The following is a 22,653-nucleotide window of genomic DNA, read 5'->3' as shown; positions in this document are numbered from 1 at the left end:
AGTTATGATTCTTAGTCATCAAAAACAGAATAGAACCCAAACCACAGCAAAGGCTATTTTGTTCATAGAGCTAATATTAATTTCTCATCCTCCTCTATAAATTTCTATGGTTCTGTAAAAGACACACCCCTTAAATAAAGATACTAAAACATCCTTTGAGATAGTAGGTTTTATTTTATTTTATTTTTACTATAGAGAGATTGAGCCTCTAAGATCTGAACAAAGTGGTCGCAGTTGTATGAAAGGGAGGAAATTTCAAGGGAATGGAGAAGTCTCCTAAGGATAAAGTCACTTTTCTAAGCAGCCGTTGTCTTCACCAATTACGGTGCTCAGCACTGAAAGGACTGTTAGTGTTTGGTTTAATTGAAACGTCTAGTCTTTTGCCGTCTGCCATTGGAAAATGATTGTGCATTGGAAGAGTCAAGGAAGGAGTATCATTCATCGTGAAGGGGCCCGTGAAAGAATTTGTCTCTTTAGGCGTGAAGAGTTAAATTTTAAAACAATGAGTCTTAGAAATGAAGTGACTGTTCTGGTTCCAAACGTTGTACAGCTCCAAAATTAGCCCAACGTGTTGAAGTAAATTAACTAGAAGCACCTTTTGTGAAAATGAACATAGTATTTAGTATTCATTTACTGTACAACTTCACTACATTTCAGTATTCATTTACTGTGCAACTTTCCATTGTACATTTCGGGATTCATTTACTGTTACAACTTCTCTAATTCCTATTAATGGAGGGGGTTGGTGGGAGATCATGGCCCACTCTAAAGAAAATTAGAGGAGGGATATTTGGGTTCTAATCCTGACTTCCCTGTGAAACTCACTATGCCATTTTGGGAATATCACCATATCTTGTTTTCTCCACAGGTGAAATAGAGTTCAAATTAATTTTCTTTTCTTTTTTTCTTTTTTTTTTTTTTTTTTTTTTTAACAATTTTTGTCACAAGATAGGGTCTCACTCTGTCACCCAAGGTGGAGTTCAGTGGTATGATCATAGCTGTAACCTTGAACTCCTGGGCTCAAGCAATCCTCCTGCTTCAACCTCCTGAATAGCTGGGACAACAGGCACTTGCCACCACATCCAGCTCAAATTAATTTTTTGTCTCCTTAAAAGTATACTGTAGGGATTAAGCGAGATGAGGAATGGAAAGCATTCTGAAATGTAAAAATACACGTTGACTTTGGCTTGGACTCAGACATTCCTTAAACGCTGATTAAATACACACCTACCAGCTGGGCGCGGTGGCTCACGCCTGTAATCCTAGCACTTTGGGAGGCCGAGGTGGGCGGATCACGAGGTCAGGAGATCGAGAGCATCCTGGCTAACACAGTGAAACCCTGTTTCTACTAAAAATACCAAAAAAAAAAAAAAAAAAAAAAAGGCCGGGCTTGGTGGCGGGCACCTGTAGTCCCAGCTACTCAGGAGGCTGAGGCAAGAGAATGGCGTGAACCCAGGAGGCGGAGCTTGCAGTGAGCCGAGATGGCACCACTGCACTCCAGCCTGGATGACAGAGCGAGACTCCATCTCAAAACAAACAAACAAACAAAAAAACACCTACCTGCATCTAAATGCTGAAGCACTACTGAAGGCACCCTAAAATGGCTGAGGAGAGGGGAGAAGCTGGATCATCTCCAAATACAGAGTCTACCAATTACTAAAGAGTTGACTGTGGGCTGGGCACCATGGCTCATGGCCTGTAATCCCAGCACTTTAGGAGGCCGAGGCAGGGGGATCACAAGGTCAGGAGTTCGAGACCGGCCTGGCCAATGTGGTGAAACCCTGTCTCGACTAAAAGTACAAAAATTAGCCAGGTGTGGTGGCAGGCACCTGTAGTCCCAGCTATTTGGGAGGCTGAGGCAGGAGAATCACTTGAACCCAGGAGGCAGAGGTTGCAGTAAGCCAAGATCGTGCCATTGCACTCCAGCCTGGGTGACAGAGATGACGTCTCAAAAAAAAAAAAAAAAAGATGATTGTGAATCTATGCTCAACTGTGTGCAAATTGAATTGTTGCCACATTTATGTTCCCAACACACAGGAGCCAAATCTAAATGTCCCCATTTGTCGGGGCTGTTAGGTAATTTAGTGATACATTGCTTTAATCTATGGCTGTGAACAGAAGGTGAAAACATCTAACTTCTCTGAGACTCAGTTTTCTCCACACAAAGTGATGGAGAAAATGCCATAAGGGTCCTTCCTATCTCTAATCTCCTGAGTTCTGAAAACTGAAGGAAAAGGAGTTCAGAACTGATGGACTAACTAGTTCACGTCCCAGGCACCAGGCCAGACATTTTGCCTCTCTATTGTCTCCTCATAATGAAAATAACTTCAGTTCAGTTAAGGCCAATGCAGCCTTAATCTACTGCTGGTTTGTAAATCCGTCACTCGCCCCAACTCAAGAGCAGCTGATTCTATTTCTGTCTGACTTTCTGTGCCAAAACTCAACCCCCAGTTTGTTTGGTTTTAATAAATTTATTCTGTTGTTACGGACATTGTGTAAAATGGAAAAAAACAAGTCTAGACTGGTTTTAGTTCAGGAAGTTAGGGCAGGGTCTCTTTATTAAAAATAAACATCCTCCTGCTTGCTTCCTTTTCACTTTTTCTCACAAATCTGTTCCCAAAAGCCCTTGGAATCCGGGACTCCAACATGCAATGATTGCCCCAGATCTCTGTACTACACCTGACCCCTTTCTGAAATATTTGAAGCCGAGAACACAGGAAGTTCTCAAAGGCAACAATACAGGTTGTATGTGACACAAAATTAATGACCTGATAACTACCCTGATAGGATCTTTTGGCTTCCTATAATAAAACTTGGCACAATCATCCCAGCAAATAAGACACATTTTCAGTCTGAATCTCCTTGTGTTTTGGCACTCCCTGCCTTTCTAATTAAACATGGCGGCCTGCAACACTTCCTGTCCCTTCCAAACAGGAAAAGTTCCCTTGTCCGCCTCGCAGGGTGTGTGATGGAGGTGTGGCTCGCTTCTTCATTGTCCCGCTGCTCAAACCACTAGGGGAGCGTGAAGACGGGCAGGCTGTGGGGGTCCGGCCCCATGGCAGTGTCTAGGAGTGAATGTTTACAGCTCCTGAAGCCCCGGTGGGTGTGTGTTACAGGGTACTCTTTTAGTTTAGCCATCCGTAGTCAGCTTGCGTTAGCTCAATTAGACCCTCTACCTTCTCGCAGACAGAGGGCTTTCTGCATCCTGGGTTCTTGCCTTGGTGTACCACAAGAATCAGATCACACTTAGGCTTGGAGAACGAGTGCAAGGTTTTACTGAATGGGAGTAGCTCTCAGAAGATGGGGGAGCCAGAAGGGAGATGGTTTTCCCCTGGAATCAGGCTGATCAGTGGCCTGGACTCTCCTCCAACCCTCGGAGCCAAATTTGTATCATTCTGCTTCTGCCAGTTGGTGACCTGCAGGTGTGCCAGTGCCAGTCAGTGCATTCCTCTCGACGACCAGCTGCCTCTGGTCTGCCTGCTAGGGTCCTGGGCATTTTTTTATAGGCACAGGATGGGGGCGTGGCAGGCCAGGGTGATCTTGGGAAATGCAACAGTTGGGCAGGAAATGCCTGTCCTCACCTAGGTCTGTGGGCGTGGAGCCCTAGGAAGGGACCACGCCCTCCTCTACCCAGCACTTCCATATCACCAATAGGGTATAACTCAATTCAGGGTTGAGTTTGTTTTCAGCCCTTGTCTGTTCGCCTTTGGGGTTTTCCTTTTTTTGGTGGGCCTGCCTCTTTCTTTTCTCCTCAGGGGATTTTGTGAAGTGCCATTAAAATACAAAAGCTTCTGATTAGTGAAGGACACAAGTGGCCTGCAAGAAGAAATACATCAATAAATATTTATTGTTCTTCAGCAAACACTTGGAAGAGCATAATGTGGCAGTTAGGTGCAAAGGCTCTAGGATAGAGAACCTGAGTATTTACCAACCGTGTGAACCTTCACAAGTCTCATTTCTCTGTGCTCCAGTTTCTGCAATGTAAAGTGCGAATAGTAACAGAACTAACCTTATAGGCTTATTGTGAAGATTTAAATAAACAGCACAAGTTAAGCAGGTGGAAGGTGACTTGGCACAGAGCAAGCCTCCGTTATTACACTTGAGGAATATCCCAAAGCACTCTGAAGTCACATACGTCTTAAGCTTTCTGTGTTTTTTTCTGTTTCTGGTCTGTGCTAAGTCACTAGCTGTTCATTCTACCTAGAATACACTCCCCACCTTCCCTTGCTGGCAGCCTCTCATCAGTCATCAAATAGGTCTCATGGAAACTCCCCATGCTCCTGGGCTCCTCTAACACATGGTGATACACCTGACTAATACAGAATTAATCACATCTTATTACTACCAGTAATTTCTATATTTGTCTATTTTTAAAAAGCATATAACACATATTGGGAACTCAATATATAGTTTAAATATCTCTGGGGTACATCCAAACACTAGTTCCCCATAGCTTCTTTCTGCTACCCTGCTCATGCTAATCTGAAAATGTGTGAACACATGACAGTGACCAGCCAGAAAGCACAGAGCTGTCTGGGGCATGAAGAAGGTCTTTGAGCACAGAGCTGGGGGACAGCAAGTGGGGACCTGAGCCTCAGGACCAGAACTGAGCAATTCAAGAGACTCCACAGAGTTTATCTTTTCAGTTTCAAAACTTAGTTTACTTACCTTCATGAATGAATTTGTCATAACCTATTGGTTTTCTCCCCTAAGAAAGTGTGTGTGTGTGTGTGTGTGTGTGTGTACGTGTGTGTGTGTGTGTACGTGTGTTTCCCTAGGAAGACCATACAACTTAGCCCCCTATGGGCCAATTAACGTTTTGGAATTTAGCTAGTTAACTAAAGAACCTTTGGGAATTGTAAGCTTAGGTTAAAACAAGGCATTTAGTCATATAAGTAAACAATATGAGAAAATAAAAGTTTTTTATAAATGAATGTTTTAATAATGAATAAGAATACAATAATAAATAAGAAATGAATAAGGAACAGGACCAATAATTAAAAAGGCAAAAGAGAAGACAGATAAAAACAAAAGTAAAGAGAGAAACTAAAGCTTTTTTCCCTTGTGAAGTAACAAGGCACAAAATGTGGTTTCAATATCTCCCTCTCTCTCTGTATCTCTTCCCTCTCCTCTTACGGGCTCCTAGCTAGTGTGGCTCTGGGGATGATCACAGAAGCCCTAGGAGGTAAAGGACATAAACTATGTAACCAACAATTTAGACTAATCAAATCAACAAATATTTAAGGCAGTGTGGAGTCATGAAGAGAGCTCAGATCTGAGTTCCGATCATCACCCCAGCATGTATTGGTTCTACCCCTGAGCAGGTTAGCCTTTCCAAGCCTAAAATGGAGGTAACACCCATACCTGGAAAGATTTCTGTGAATACTAGAAATAGTATAGGTAATTAGGCATTTAATAAATAATAGATATTCTCATTTTATTAGCCTAACCAAGTATATAAAGCAATGCAAATAAAACACGGTTCCTAACTTCAACCAGATTCACAGGCAATAAACCTGTGATGCATTGCATTTAAAAATAGGACTAAAACACCTCAGGTAACTGTTTCCTGAAAATCCATTAGAAATTTTTCAAAAGCAAAAGAAGAGAAAGATTCTTTAAACTTTCTGTGGGGAGGGGGCAAAATGCTTAAGGCGTATAAAAGGTTGCAAAATTTGCCTCCTAAAACAAACATGCTATAATGACTTGGCATTTTGTTAGAAAATAGATTTTTACCCAAATATTTCTCAGGCTAATTAAATGCTGTATCAGTGGTCACATGTCCACAGAAAACAGAATTGATACTGGCAGGCAAAGGCAGGAAAAGGCATTCCAAAAGAATGGAGTGGTGTAACACAAAGGACCCGGGTGTCTGAAATGATCCTGAGCTTTTAATCGCATCCCCCACAGCTACCCAGCCCCACTGGAAGAAACTCCTGACACTCTTGTTTATTTGGAGCTACCTTTCGGACTTTTTTCCATTTTCTTATAACCTTGCACTAGGTCTAGAGGCCTATTGCTGATCTCAGCTCTCCACTTCCTGCCCCGTTTCCCATCTACAGTCTCACACTCTAAGATCCAACATATAATATAGTTTCCCTGGTTCTATTCCTTGGTCCCCTTCCTTGATAACAATTTTAACTTACCTCTTACATTGTATCTGTTTCTGCTCCCTCCAGAGGACTCAGCCTGATCCCTTGAGACTATTAGGACTAGAGTTCGTGTTGAATCCTTGGTCCCTAAAGAGAGAATGGAAAAAGACATGGAAAATACAAGATATTTGTCAATTAATTTGCCCGAAGCAGAGTATTTGGGAAGTTGAGTGGTTAAAAACATTGGCAACATTTTTTGCAAAATTACAGAGTTCTTTCCACATTGCCTCTCTCATAAAATGCTTCGTGTTTGCCAAATTATATTAGCTGAGAAGACCCATGGCCCACCAAAGGCACAGTGACAGCCTGAAGCTGTGGATCGGAGGTTATGTCAGGTCGCTGAACTGCCTGTGTAGCCAAAGTCAGCCTCCAGGGTGAGAAGGATTTTCTGTTGTCTGCTTAAAGAGGAGTACAAAAGTATTTATGGCTACAGTCATGTTTCTGACAACAAACCCAATTATAAGCCAACATTAAGGAAGTGATTTAGCAATACTTTTAGTGTGTCTTGGTCAAACAACAAATATGTATTGATCGCCTACTCTGTGCAAATCAACCGAATGGACTTATGTGGTTTAAACTCTATATATATCACTCAATTTTACTGATATTGTGCAATGCATTGTTTGGTCTTATTACCGTTACTCGTGAAAAAGTCAAAAAAGAATAAGCAAAGGGAAATAATGGTCATTTCCTCCTAAAGCCTCATTTCTTTCATCTATCCCTGAATACCAAACGGTTGGTTCTATGGTGGAAGATAGGTGGGACCCATTTAGGGAAAAGGGTATTGCCATTAATTTTGAAAAAATAAATCGAAGTGTTTTATTTGCATGGGATGATGACTCTCAAATTTGTATTTTCAACTAAGATTAAACACGGAACTCCTACTGCTTACTTTTTCTTTCTATCTAGATATCACAGAAACATCTCAACTCTATACTGGCTTATCTGTCTCCCTGCAAACTGTGAACTGCTCTAGATTAGCATCAATTGTGCAATCCAGAACAAAGTACCCATGCTTGACACCAGACCTTTACCCCTGCATTCGCTGGTTCACCACCACCTTCTAGAAAATTTCCATATCCCTCTTCTTTCTTCCTCTTACACTTCATCTTGGTTTAAGTCATGATCACTTCTTACCTGAGCTGCTGCAATTCCCGACCCCTAGCTGATCTCCCTACATTAACTCTTACCACTCTCTAATCTATTCTCCGCAGTGCTTCCAGATTCATTTATAAAAAACGCAATCTGTTTATGTCTCTCTTGTCCTTCTTAAAGTTCTGAATCATTTCCAATCACTTAAAGATCTGTTTAAAAAATCAGTTCTTTTGCATTTTTATATGGACCTGCCTAAATCTCCTGCCTCATCATGTGTCTTTTAATACTTTGAGCCTTGTTCCACCTTACAGCTTACATAATTACTGTTCCTTCAGCCTGTAAGACTCTCTCTTTCTTGTCTTACTTCCCCCTTTATCCATTCAACTCTCGTTTATACTTCAAATTGCAAATCAAACATGCTTTTTAAGAGTTTTTTTTCTAACTCCCTAGACTAAGCCTGGATCCTCTGTCATGTACTTTCCTAACTCTCTATACTTTTCCTTCATTAACTTTATCAAATTTCATAATTGCACATTTTTATGATGATCTCATTCCACAAAACTGTGTGTCCCACCAGGGTAGTCGATCTACCCATCTTGTTCATTAACACAGTACAGCACATGGATGAACATCTATTAGGGGTGGGTAGGGTAAGCTAATCCAGACAAATATCCTAATAATAAGTGAACTAAAGATTATGTGGAATCGGTGCAGACCCTCAAAGTAATTCCTCTGATGCTTCTGTTTTAGCATCTGCCACTACCTCATATAAAATTATTTACTTATTTTACTACTTTAGTGTTTGTCTCCTCTATCAAGCTGACTTCAGCTTTTTGAAACAGCATTAGAAGAAACCAGAAAATTGTGAAAAAGAAACTTCAAAGTATGAGGGAAACCAAGTTTCAAACTAAAATTGTATTTCTAACTAAACTATCATTTCAGAGGACAGACAAAATAAGTCTATTTTTAGACAATTATCGTGATTGCTTACCACTCACAAACCCCTGTTGATAGAAGCTTTACTTCAGAAAATTGTACAATGATAGAAAAAATTGAATGCAAAGAGATTGTAAGCATGCATGTAAATCAAAGCACATGATGACTGTATAAAGTATTAAGGATAATAGTGAGTAATTACAGCAGTGCTTTAATTGTCATTAAAACATTTAAACTTTCTTGTATTGCTCAAGGGGTATATAGAAGTATTGATTAATTTTTTATTGTGTTAAGAAAATATAGATGTTAATAATTCAAAGAAACTCTCTTAAAAAATTGATAAGCTGGGTGTGTTGACATTCACCTGTGATCCCAGATACTCAGGAGGCTGAGGGGAGGATCCCTTGAGGCCAGGAGTGCAAAGCTGCAGTGAGCTATGATCATATCATTGTACTCCAGCCTAGACAGCTGAGCAAAACTTTGTCTCCAAAACAAACAAAGAAATAAAAATTTAGCGATTCCTCAAGGATCTAGAACTAGAAATACCACTTGATCCAGCCATCCCATTACTGGGGATATACCCAAAGGATTGTAAGTCATGCTGCTATAAAGACACATGCACACGTATGTTTATTGCGGCACTATTCAAAATAGCATAGACTTGGAATCAACCCAAATGTCCATCAGTGACAGATTGGATTAAGAAAACGTGGCACATATATACCATGGAATACTATGCAGCCATAAAAAAGGATGAGTTCGTGTCCTTTGTAGGGACATGGATGCAGCTGGAAACCATCATTCTCACCAAACTATCACAAGAACAGAAAACCAAATACCACATCTTCTCACTCATAGGTGGGAATTGAACAATGAGATCACTTGGACACAGGAAGGGGATCATCACACACCGGGTCCTATTGTAGGGGGGGAAGGGATAGCATTAGGAGATATACCTAATGTAAATAATGAGTTAATGGGTGCAGCACACCAACATGGCACACGTATACATATGTAACAAACCTACACGTTGTGCACATGTACCCTAGAACTTAAAGTATAATTAAAAAAAGAAATAAAAATGTAGATATTATATGTAAAATTTACAAATTAATAAAGGGATACAATTAAATAAAGAGGTCTTACATAAACCAATAGAGATATGAAATTACTTTTTAAAAAATACGCATTAAAGGCTTAGCAAATAAAAGCACAAAATAATATCTTAGAAATAAACCAAAATATTATAATGACAATAAATGTAAATTACCTTGATTTTAAAATTCTATTGATAAGCATTAACAAGACAGTTAAATAAGATATAAGGATTTATAAAAATATAAACAAAAGCGTTAGAAAATAACAGCAACCAAATACTTAGCTAAAGAAAATTGTTAAAGTGAAATTTAATTAATATAAGTTACTATAAACTTTAAGAGAGAAAGCACTGTTATAGACGAGACACATTGAATGACAACTGAAGGAAAAATTAACTGGGAGTCCATAAAAATTCTCAACTTATATGTAGTACCTAAAAGCATATCCTCAAAATATATAAAGCAACATTGGAAAAATTGAAGATTTGAAAAATCTATAATTAGGACTACAGATTTTAATCATTAATGAGCTAATCAAGCACACAAAAATAATTTAAGAAACCAAGGAAGTTTTGAGTAACACAATTAATTAATAAGCTTGCTGAAATAAGCATTTATATACTTTTGCATCCAATAATTAAAGAATAAACTTTTATGCAAATACGAAAACTTTATAAAAATTCACCATGTATTAGGCCATAAAAAGCCTTGAAAACTATCAAAGAATAAATTTAATAATCATCACATTCTCTAACTAATATGCAATAATTCTAGGAATCAATATCAAAATAGTTTAAAATCCATGCATTTAGCAAGTTATAAACACTACTAAATAATTTGTAAGTCATAAAAGAAACAATATTTAATATATTTTTTAAATTTAAAGATTTCTCTTTTATATTAACTGTACCAGAGAATAGAAAAAAGAAGAAAGTCTTCACAACCGATATTATAAGGCTAGCATAATTTTTCTATCAAAATAGGCCAAGAATAGTATTATTAAAAAAATGTATTTCAAACCTTCCTGTATCTTGTATCTTAAATGTTTCTCTTAGAGACCTCATATTAGACCTCCCCACCTAAATGGTGAGTTTGGCCCATTCACATGAATTAGAATTGCCACTATATTAGGACTACTTTCTGCAGTAAAATACTTTTTACATCATTGATGAAAGATTTTCCCATGTACTTATAATTATTTGTTTATAAGACTTTTTATCCCTCTATCAAGTATAATTTTCTTGAGGAAAGATATCAACTCTAACAGTATTTGGCATACAATAGACAGTTTGTGTTTGTAGAATAGAGCAAATGAATGAAATATTATGATTATGCTCAGAAATTCCCATCATGGATACGTTAACTTGTTTTTATAAATTCAGTTTAGCAAGTAATTATTAAGTGCTTACTATTTGCCAGGCAATGTAGCATGTGTTATATTGGAATACAATTATGAGTTGAACATAATCTTCACTCTTTAGATATCTATAATCTAATATAAACAATATATACACAAACACATAAAAATATGCACACAGAGAACTAGTCTAAGTCAAGTAAAGTCCAAGGCATGAAAGCCTCTAGTGTCCCTCTGGACAAAATCAGTTGACACCTCTAAGCCTCCATTTTCCCATAAGAACTTTATAAAAATAAATTATATTATTTATATCAAGGTAATACTTTAAACTATATTTTATAGTCATGTGCATGTGTGAATTTTTATTATAGATTTGCTCAGTTGTTTGCATACGTTTTATTCCTGGTCCTCTTCAAAGATGCCTATATAAGTAATAGAAATTGCCTTCTTTTATGCATGTATTTTATTTTTTAAATATCCGTGCATGCTGTTAGTAATAATTTTTTGCCTTAAAATATCTTTTAGGCCCTAGATAGTTTAAAATAATATGCTATGGCCTATATAAATTTATTTAGAGAATCACTGAAGTGTTTTAATTTCTTTTTCTTTCTTGGTCTTTTCTTTCAGGACACTTGAAACACCTTAGTGTTGTTTAACTGCCATGTGTTTGAGCAATTAATTCTAATCTTACACCATATGGAAACCATTCCTACCAGTCAGCCTTGCCAGACCTATTCATGGCAGCTTATGCTGTTGCTATCTTTTTGTGCAACAGAAAGACACGCTGGCAAGATGAGCAGTGAGTCAGATATTTTACTTATCTTTAAACCTACACAGGAAAAATCCCAGCCAGATAAACTGTGTCTGGCCCTAGAAAGGGTAAGTCCAGCCACAAAGCATAATTTAGAGATCAAATGTAGGCACTGAGAAATCCAAACAAAATTGCCAGATTAGCTAAGGTCAAAACTGACCTCCAGTTGTTCCAGGAACATTTTGATTTTTGCACCATTGTCCATTTGATTTATTTCTGGCAACAAAACGCTAAGTGTTGAAGCGCTGCTGTTCTCAAGAGTCCGTGGTATAGAGATGAGCCAGTATTTGTATCGGAGTTCATACTCCTTCCCGAGAACCACTGGCTTGGAAACACATATCCCCAGAAATCTTCTACTTCCCGCGCTGACCCTGTGAGAACCATCATATGGCATCGTCATCTGAGGATCAGAAGAAAGTACTGAAATGTATTCCAACAAATACAGCACAACTTCTCGGAAAAGGAAAAGTGATACAAAATCCTCTTCCTTTCAGCTATTTGGTAAATGTTCTGCAAACATGCAAAATTTGCAGAGAGCAGTCTTGGGATAGCTATACTCTTTTTCCCAAATTAACTTTTTGTTGATTACTTATAAAGAATACATACATACTTTTCTTTTTCCAACTAAAAATTGCGCTTTGTTTTAAGCAGTCTGGCATAGATAAGAGGCTTGTTTTGATGGATCAGAACAAAAAGTGGAGAAAACAAAGAAATAAAACACTACTTAATAAATATTAGCTATTCCTATTACTGTCATGAAAAAGTTATTAAATCAAGTAATTCTATCCCTTGGCAGTCTTTCAGATATTCTTGTTTTCTTTTCATCGAACTTCTAATATTCATAGCGCTCTCCTCGGGGTCGGCTTCTTTACACAATTTTATATGGCATGCATACGTCTACTCCTGCTAATCAATATGCGAAAATACAGATGCAAAGAAAAACATGTAAGGGGACACTTTATATCCACACACAGTAAGGGACTGTGTTTCTTATTTTACCCTTCCAGAGGAATTATTGCTATTCAAGTCGTTTCACTAAGATTTTTCTTTAAAAAGAGTGAATTTTTACAGGTATTTTGTCATAATTTAATTTTATGACATTATCTGGAAGCTTCTCAGGAATATTGCTATTTCATAAAAACGATAATCATTTAATTTAGCAGTTTGATTGCTGCAAAAGTCAAGGGTAAAAAATAATAGTGAAATAGCATTTTTCTTTTATTTGACATACAATGTAATGATTTAGCATTTCAAATTACAGCAATTTCCTATCTTCACAAAAGGCAGAGATGTTTCAGTTAAAGTTCTTAGACTGCTGTAGTGGGTTGTTAAGGGTAACTTCATTGAGCTTTTGTGGTGTTTAAACACCGCACTGGGTTTGTAGGATCAGCTCAGTTCAAGAAACATAAATAAGCACTTACTGTGTGCCAGATGATGTGTAAGAAATAAAGAATACAAAGATGAAAAAGATACAATCCCTGACATCCCTCATGGAGCTTAACATTCTGCATTGAAATCCAGTAAGATCAAAGAAAAAGTATCATGACTAGTATGAGAAAACTGAGGCATCTAACTGAAAATGCAATTCGGCAAGAGAATTCAAGTCTTTCTAGAGATGACAGTTTCCTAGATAATGAGTCAGAATCTTTTGGGTAAATGAGTATGGGGTGAGGAAGAAGAGGAGACAGGTGATTGTACCATGAATAGCTGGGAGGAGTGTGTGCACAAGATGGGGCACAGAAATGCCTGTAATTCAAAAAACAAAGTATGTGCCAGTAAAGAAATAAAAGTGCTAAGGGAGGCCGGGCATGGTGGCTCATGCCTGTAATCCCAGTACTTTGAGAGGCCGAGGCGGGCAGATCATGTGAGGTCAGGACCAGCCTGACCAACATGGTGAAACCCCATCTCTACTAAAAACACAAAATTAGTCGGGCGTGGTGGCGCATGTCTGTAATCCCAGCTACTCAGGAGGCTGAGGCAGGAGAATCGCTTGAACCGGGGAGGTAGCGATTGCAGTGAGCCGAGATCGCGCCATTGCACTCCAGCCTGGGCAACAGAGCAAAACTCCGTCAAATAAAATTAAAAAAAAAAATGTGCTAAGGGATTTTTTGAAGGAAGGAGAAATAACACCTGGTTGAGAAGCTTATGTAAGACATCATGTAGCAGGTGGCATTTGAGCTAAGCCTTAAAAGATACCCAACGTTCCTATAGACAGAGACAGGGAGGCAGAAAAAGAGGATACCAGAAAATGAGCAAACGTGTGATAGCAAACACTGAAGGGTGTGGCAGGAACAAGTTGCTCAGTTTGGCTAGAGGATGGGTTACATGAAGGGAAATCGTGAAAGAAATGAATGGGAAAGACAACTGGGAAGTAACAATTAATGAGCACCTACTACATCACAGACACCTGCTGGGTATTTTACAAAGACTTCCTCATTAAATCTTTACAACAATTTACAAAAGAATTATCGCTCACATGTTACAGTGGAAAAAATGACTTATTCAGGGTCATGTAATTAGTTAGACACTGCAATAATAATAATCATAGCTACTTTCATGGAATGTTTACTACATGCCACCACTGGGCTAGCCAGGCTCTCACATGAATTATCTCGTTTAATCCTCATTACAACTCTGTAAGCTACTTTCCATTATTGTCCACATTTGATTAGATGAAGAAAATGAGGATTTGAGAAACAGCAGAGACCATTCAGTGACAAATGGAGTGGCATTCACACGTTCTTTTCCACTCTCTCATTATGGCACCAGAGAATTTAGGATGCTTGTGAATTTGAGAAGGATGTCAGCTTAATTCTGTAAGCAATGAGAAGTTGTTGTGTGTCTTCATAAAAGCTGACTAAGAGCCAGAGGCTAAGCTCAAAGAATGTGCCGTCTGGTAGAGGAGCAAGACAAACAAGCGTTCGTATCAGATTCTCATCCTTCCTAATCCCTCAGCCCAGCCCATATCCATTCCCCTGCCCTCCTATTGCCATACCAAAACAGAATAAGACCAAAAATTACATCTTGTTCCCTTCAGCTTATTGTCTCTTCCTTTTGATTCTATTCTTTTTCCCACTGGTTTATGGCTGACCAAAAGACAAAGAACCCCAATGAAACCTCCCTTTATCCTCTCAACAAAATAAAAATGTCTTTCAAAATTCCATAAATGGCATGAAAAAAATTAACATGGGATTATGAGAAAACAGAAAACACAGAGACTGATAGATTAGAAGAATTGGAGTCAGAGCAAGGCCCCTGAGATTCAGACGAACTCTGGTGACAGGACCGCTTAAACAAACGCCAGCAGGCGGGGCTGAAATAGATTTCCACAGTCAGCCCAGCCAACATTTCACTGCATTTTTTTCCATCAGGGAGAAATCAGATGTGGAAACAGTCTCTTATTGCACAGCCTGTTCACTTCTTAGCTTGATCAGGAAAGGCATTCCCTGTGCTGTTCTCTCTCTCATGTTAATCTGGACATTTTTCCTTTGTGTCCTCTCTAAATCCTTTTGTGAATTTCATTTCCATGGTTTGCTACGACTAGGCAAGGAGACAAAGGAGAGGAGTCGCCGAGTTGCTGATCCCTTCCACGAGGGGGACAGTTTTCTCTCACTGACCAAATCCTGGCTGAAAAGATTGACTTTCTTCTCCTAAGGACTTCAAAGTATATCAGCATCCAACTCGAATGAATGAAGTTATTTGACTACAACTGGGAAACAACAGCAGACATGGCCTTTTGGCAGGTAGTTATTTGAGTGCAGCTTTTAAAAGGCATCTTGCTAGTGGTTTGTTGGCTGAGGGGTGGACATCCAAACACCAATCGGCCCTAGAAACACTTGCAAAATTGCATTAAGAACAAAGCGTTCCTTCAAACGCTGAATTATATAATTTCTCTATCGGGTTTATTCATTTCAAGGATAAAATAATTTAGAAGCACAAAATTATACGGTCTATTCCAGCTCTTCTGTTTAAAAAGGCAAATGGCAAAAAAAAAAAAAAAAAAAAAAAAAGGCAAATGGCTCGCTCAACAGGGACGCAGCTATTGGGTGGCCGTATCAGAACTATGCTGAGCTTCAGCCAGTTCCACAGTTCCCACTGGACAAGGCCTTGCTGATTCAATCCCTCCCACATTTTGCATTCTCTCCTCTGCTCTGGTTTTCAGCAATCTATTCCCTTGATACTGGGGAAAAGTGGAAGTAACACTAGACCAGTGGAGTTGAACCCATGTTTTTGAAGTACGATTGTGTGTGTGTGTACTCCACGGCATTACATGTATGTAGGCCATTAAGCTAGGAGCTCTGCAGGTATTGCCTTATTCAATTCATCTAACAGTCCTCTGAGTTAGAGTCCTCTAACATTTAGTGAGCACACCTACTATGTTGCAAACCCTTATAATCCCTACCTGTGTCACCGAGGCTCAGGAGCTTAAACAACATATCAAATGCCACACGCAGAATAAGCAGCAGAGGCCAGGCACAGTGGCTCACGTCTGTAATCCCAGCACTTTGGGAGACCAAGGCAGGCAGATCACTTGAGGCCAGGAGTTTGAGACCAGCCTGGCCAACATGGTGAAACCCCATCTCTACTAAAACAAAAAAAAATTAGCTGGGCATGGTGGCACATGCCTATAGTCCCAGCTACTCGGCAGGCTGAAGCAGGAGGATCACTTGAACCTGGGAGGTGGAGGTTGCAAGGAGTAGAGATTGTGCCACTGCACTCCAGCCTTGGCGACAGAGCAAGACTCCATCTCAAAAGAAAAAAAAAAAAAAAGAAAAGGCAACAGAGCTTGAAGTCAAATCCAGGCTTTCTTATCCTAAAAACTACATCCTTTGGCCAGCTTCTACAGAGCCTGTCTTTAGAGTCCTATCAAGATTATGTGATGATTATTTGTTAGAGTAGCTACCAAAAGTATGGAGAGAATACCTAGATGAAGGGAAGCTGGGGAATACTCACTCCCCTCCACCATCTGCTTTTTTGTTGTTGTTACTGTTTTTAGAGAACAACAGAACAGATGAACTGGGTGCAGGCTGGAATATGGAAGAAACATGGCAGATGTGACTCATACAGCTACCAGATATTCTTCTAGTTAATTTATTACCTAAACTTCAAGTCACCCTAAGTAAGATTTAAATTTCCATTTCAAGGAAGTACCCTTAGGTTAGACACGGGGTCCATTCAGATATGTACCTCTGACTAAAGGATTTCAAAGACAGCATATTTTCATTTCTCATGTCAGCATTAAAAGTTATCATCGACTCTTTCTAACTTCATTTGGTAACGAATGTTATGTTTACTTAACTTTTAAAAATTATTCTCTGTTGTTTAAAGCATTACTTCTAGCTTCCCTAAAACTACTTCTTATAACCCATACCAGTGCTATCAAGTTCTCGGGTACTGTGATTTGGTGAATTAAGCTATCATTCTCTCTACTCCCTTCATGTCTTCACACGTGGTAAACATAATCCCACTCTGCTTCCATCTCACTCCTAGAGACATCATGTCATTGTTCTCGTATCCCCTCTCCTCACCAATCCTACCTTTGGGATCCTGTTTCTGCCAATCACCAATATCCCCTGCAATTCCTGCAAGTTACTTGACTCCATTTCTTGGGGCTGTAAATGTCCTGAATATAAAAAGGAGTATTTTTATTTTGGCGATTTGAAATAATGGAAGGAGATTATGAGGATATCCCAAAGTGTGGGATGACAGTAGAATAGATATAAAAGGGCGCCTTCCTTTCCAGCTGAGACTATGGTACTGCAGGAGAAATTCCTCGGACTTTGTCTTGATCACACCTCATCCAGAAAAGGGAGCAAGAGTCTGATGAGTAAATAGCCAGCCTTTAGTCAAGACATCTTCATCTTTAGTCAAGACAGGAGACGTAGAACCTGCTCTCTATTTTGCTTTGAGTTGACAGAGCATTTTATAAATTAAGCCGAGATTTCCACTTTTCTGGGGTGGGGGGTGGTCTAAGTAACTGTAGAAATTGGCCTTGTGGGTACTGAAAGACGACATTCTTAATATGTCAAATACACCAAACCAGATAACAGCAAACATCGGCGTTCACAGACTGCATGAGACTTGGGGATTCCTGAAGGAAGCTGAAAGGTTTTGGAAAGTACCATATTTGAGTTGGAGCTTGTTTGGGCAGATGTTTAGTGTGCAGTATACTGGAGCGAGAAACAGGGGAGTTAGGATCCAATACTAAACCTATCCCTGTCTCCATTTTTATAAGTCATTTAACTTACTGGGCTTAAGTGTATGTAGATCTTTAATTCGTATTGCACTATTTTAAAGGATATTGACAAAATTATCATTTTAAATGCGTATATCTTAATTTTGTGTAATTTTGTCTCTAGCTATGAAATTGGAAACTCAAGGGACCCTGTAAGATGCAATCACAAAATTATTTAAGCAGGTGTCAGAACCTGGAGGGATCTTGCATGGTTGTATCATTATTAAAAACATATGATTTGACATCAAATAGTCCTGTGTTTTGATCCTGTCTTTGACATTTAGTTGTTGTGTGACCTTGGATAAACTATTTTACCTCTTTGAGCTTCTATTTTCTTATATATGAGATGTGGGTCATTATACTTAGCTTATAGGATTATTATGAGAAGTAAATAACAAATAAAAAGTGATTATCAGAGCATCTAATATATAGCAAGCATTTGACTATGATAATAGCACTTGGATAGATGTATAATTTTTATTTGATATTTGCTATCTTATTTAAAAATTGAAGCTTTTCTTAAGAAGGAAAATGTGGAGGAAATAATCGATATGGGAGGGAAAAAAAAATCCCAGCCATTCCAAGCCAAAAGCTCTCCACCTCTCAGACTTCTCCACCTTTATTTTGTTTAATAATCAGGAGAAAAATCCCAGCCATTCCAAGCCAAAAGCTCTCCACCTCTCAGACTTCTCCACCTTTATTTTGTTTAATAATCAGGAGAAAAATCCCAGCCATTCCAAGCCAAAAGCTCTCCACCTCTCAGACTTCTCCACCTTTATTTTGTTTAATAATCAGGCATCTCCAGCTTTCCCTGGAAGTTTCAGCCCATGAGTCCCCAGATGCTCCTCCCATGCCTGAGTTTGACAAACATTTATTCTCACTTAGTTTAACTAAGACAAATTATGGAAAGGAAAGAAGGATTCTGTCTGTGCCTAGGAAGTTACGTCAGTTAAGGAATCTGACACATAGAATCCTCTCAAGGGGCTTCCCTTAAAAGAAAAGAACTAAGAGCATGGCACTGTCCCACGACATTGGCCGGGCTTCTGTCTCCCAGTTCATTGTCCTTTGATGTCCTAGAGAGTGATTTCTGTTTTTGTCTTCAGGGCTGCTTCTTCCTAACTCTTCTTTCATTTGTGTTTTTCCTTTAATGGCAAAGGCAAGGACTTTAGTGTTGCCAGTTCAAAAAAAAAATTATAAAATCCAAATTCAGTAAATAAAGCTGAATTTCATGGAACAGCAAAAAAGAAAAAGAAATCTGACTGGAGCCAGGAAAATTCCTCAAAGAGACAAAATGCCTAGCCATCTGAAAAAGAGTTAGTTAAAGGATAAGCAAGGAGAGAAAGAGACGGAGGTAGAATTGATAGGGAAATATATTACACTTACTACCTCTGTGCCGTTATTTTAGTCACAGAAATACCATGTGATGGGGATAACTATTTTGGTATATTCTCTGGCAAATACACTTTTCTGAGAAGCTTCTCCCCACAGTAATTCTCAGCAGCTCTGCCAATGTTCCTCTCCTGCATTCCCTGCCTAAATTCAGAATTATCTGAGCTGGTCATTAGCACCTTTCTTGATGCTTTGGAAACAGAGATACTCCTGAGTGCCCATAAGAAAGGTCAACCCAGTGAGAAAGCTCATCACTTATTCTCCTTTAAGGCCAGTTGGCTGCCTACCAATTTTTTAAATAAAAGGAGCCACTATTAAATTTGTGTTCAAAGAGCATACTTGATGCAGGAGGATAGAGCCCATATCTGTATTTTTCTCTACTGCATTTCCAGCCTAGAGTTGACACGCAGTAGATGCTCAGTACACTTGTTGGCTAGATAGATAACTGGATGGATGGATGGATGGATGGATGGATGGATGGATGGATGGATGGGAGAATTATGAAATCATGAAGCTCCTTCTGGCCCTGACAGGCATGGTCATTCTTCTCTTTTCTGCCTGAGAGTAGGTGGAATAGGAGATCTGTATTACTCCATGGCTTCTCTTGCTTCAGTTCCCACGTTGCCAACCTCGCATGAGGAGATTCCTATACATTTTTAAAAACTGGCAATCATATCACTGTCTCATACTTCTGTTATCACTTCTGGGAGTATCTTAAAATATTCTCTCCTCTGAATAACACTTCTCTTTTGTTAAGGGAAAATGTCTATATAAGTGTCTTTCATAATTATCTAAAATCTAACTAGAATTTAGAGTTTCATGTGGTCTCGTCTTGACAAGATATCCCAATTAAGAAAATGCAAACTAGCTGGCAAAATTAATTTGTTTAAATTTCAATATTTTCTGAAAATTTTCAGACAGTGTTCTGCAATCTCAAACAATGCTATTCCTAACCAACGCAGCTTTTATGTCTCTGTTCCCATGTCTTGCTTTTAATATGTCTCACCTTCTCCAACTGCCTCCGTTTTTCTCTGTCACTCAGTCTCTACCTAAAACTCACCCAGCAAACCAAATTGGTAAGCCTCTTCTCATTTCCCCATCTCCGTTTTTTTTTCCTACCTCCATTCTTTTCTTCCGTCTTCTCTCAGATTAGTCAATCTTGGTCCTTTCTAATGCAAAGCTGCCATCCCTGCTTTATGAGTTAGTCCAAGTCCTCATCATAAAAACATATGACTGGAGTTGGCATTCACAAAGTTGTCTTTGAAATGGGGAGTAAGGTGACAGAAGAGAAAAAGAAGGGCTCTGGATTCTCACACATGTTAATAATTTTTGCAGATCATATATAAATGGGATTTTGCAGAGAAGAACCTAGAAAGAAATGGAGAGAAATAGACAGGAAAGGCAGATGAAGGAACGAAGAGACACAGCTCCCAAAAGAAAGTTAGCCTTACAAAAACCAAGACGATAAAAAGAAATGCTTAAGTTTAGGGAATCCAGTGGAAGCAGTGATTTAAGGTAAACAAAAAGTGAAGCTTAAGTTGAAATGAGAAGTGTAGGATTTTCAAGTTTAGTTTCTGGGAGTGTAAAAATAACCTAACAATTGTGATGTCAGAGGCTGAAAGTTTATAGTTGTCATTTGACCTTGGGGGATAGAGGAAACATCTATAACTTGGCTGGAAAAGACAGAGCTAATTTACATTGCAAAGCACATACTTATAGCAGGAAAATGGGAAGATTTCTCTTTAATTCTGGAGATGGAGTGGGGACGGGAAGAGTAGACTACTCATTTTAAGGGTGAAACATTGGAACTCAGCTTGTTTGATGTTATATTAATTGGGGATTAATTACTAAGCTAAGTACATGCAAAACTTTTATCTATGGCTAGTTTGTTCCCCCAAAATCATGCAATGTAGTGAACTGGCTTTCGCACTTTAAATTATTCATTGATCGTATAATGACTCAGGTGATTCATCTTGCAAGATTGACATTGAAACTAACACTCAGAGTAGGTTGTGGTTTAAAGAGCGGAACAACTGCCAATCTCGTTAGTGGAAATTGTGAAGGTTGAATTTATCAAGTATGAACATATATGGTCTTCTTTCTGAGATTTTCTTTAAGATTTTCTCACAGAGAATCTATTTCTTAGGTTTTGGAGGGAAAACTTGAATTTTATTGATCCCTCAGAACTCAATCTTTCAGATTTCAAAGTAGCTATTTCTTTTAATGGGGACTCTATTAATATTTATAAAAGCTCTTCACAGGACGGAGGGTGGGAGGGAAACTCCATCCCAATAAGACAAAAAAAATGAAGCGTGAGGCTCCATCAAGTTCATCACTGCTCCTTGAAATAATCAGTATTGAAAGATAACATCCACCGCACCCCCAACCCAGCCCTATTGCTGTTGCAGTTCAAGAGTCAGAGGTCCCGAAGCTGTAGCTCTTCTACAATCTGCTGCTCTGTGACTCAAGTCTGTCGTCTGCAAAGAAAACTATTGGGTTCCCAAGCAACAGAGGCACATCTGGTAGGACAGATTTTGTGATTGCAAAAGAAGGGGAAAAAAAGGAATTAAAAAAAAGAGAGCTCTCTATACAAGATAACCAGCGGCATCAAACTGAAATCCTCCTGTGGGAAACTAAGCTAGTACTTCTGGGCCTGACGGTGCAGTGAAAACCTATGCTTGAGGATACATTACAGTGAAAGAGCAAAGTGAATAGTGAGTAGCTATTACTTACTTCCTTAGGGAGGTGTCTTGTTTGTCTGTACATCCCCCACAACACCTAGCACATCTGCCACTCACTAAAAAGTCTATCGAGTTAGTTAATTATCGAGATAATGCCCTCGGGAATGAGAGAACAGTGTCCGCTTATTCTTGTTGCACTTTCCACCACTGATTCACTGCCTAAGAGAGGACTAGGTCACAGGTTTGAACTAACGTCACAAAACTGAATGGGCAAGTTACAACGGTGTCGATTAAGGAAACAGAACTCATGGGCCATTGGATATCTCCACCCTGCTGAACCCTTGGAAAAATGCCAAAGATGCATATGCCCAATCAAATGCCTGATTAGTCTGGGATTGATAGATTTGTCTAGGATTTACTGGGAAGATGTCTAAATTATAATCAGCATAGAAAGTGAAGTCCTCCTTGAAGAAGAGGCAAAGGTTAAAAAGAAGAAAAGAAAAGAAAGTGAAGTCCTTTCTCCCCACCAAAACCTCTCATCAATCAATCAGGGTAACAAACAGAACACTAGGGCTCTGTCTGTGGACCAAACCCAAAAGGCCTGGCCAGGAGGGTAGATCATGTGTTCGTGGCAACTCCCTCTGTGGGCTTTTGTCCAGGTCTGTCCCCAAGCATATGATGGCCACAACTTCTGCACCAGAGCAGCATCCTGCTGTAGCACAGTCAGGTCCAGGAGTGAGGGAAAACTGCCCACTCAGAGTAGATAATATCTGGAAGGAATGACTGTTTGGGAAAAGTTCCAATGCTAGTTCAGTGCCAACCCTTCCCCACCTTCTCCAGCCCTCTCCCACTGGTTCTTCCCCTCCCAACTGCTCTGGTTCTTATAAAAACCTCACAGCC

General features: G+C 39.1%; 1 long non-coding RNA gene across 1 annotated transcript; it reads right to left on the bottom strand.

Annotated features, from left to right (window-relative positions):
- Positions 1-1,420: 1,420 nt before the first annotated feature.
- LOC100428149 (uncharacterized) lies at positions 1,421-11,848 on the bottom strand. The gene is made up of 3 exons (XR_001447921.3): positions 11,609-11,848; positions 6,147-6,239; positions 1,421-3,816 (listed from the first exon to the last, which is right to left on the bottom strand). It is a non-coding gene; the product is annotated as an uncharacterized LOC100428149 (long non-coding RNA).
- Positions 11,849-22,653: the final 10,805 nt, after the last annotated feature.

The sequence above is a fragment of the Macaca mulatta genome, chromosome 11, assembly GCF_049350105.2.
Source record: "Macaca mulatta isolate MMU2019108-1 chromosome 11, T2T-MMU8v2.0, whole genome shotgun sequence".
NCBI lineage: Eukaryota > Metazoa > Chordata > Mammalia > Primates > Cercopithecidae > Macaca > Macaca mulatta.
The sequence above is the reverse complement of the archived record's forward strand: the minus strand, read 5'-3'. Positions and strand labels throughout refer to the sequence as shown.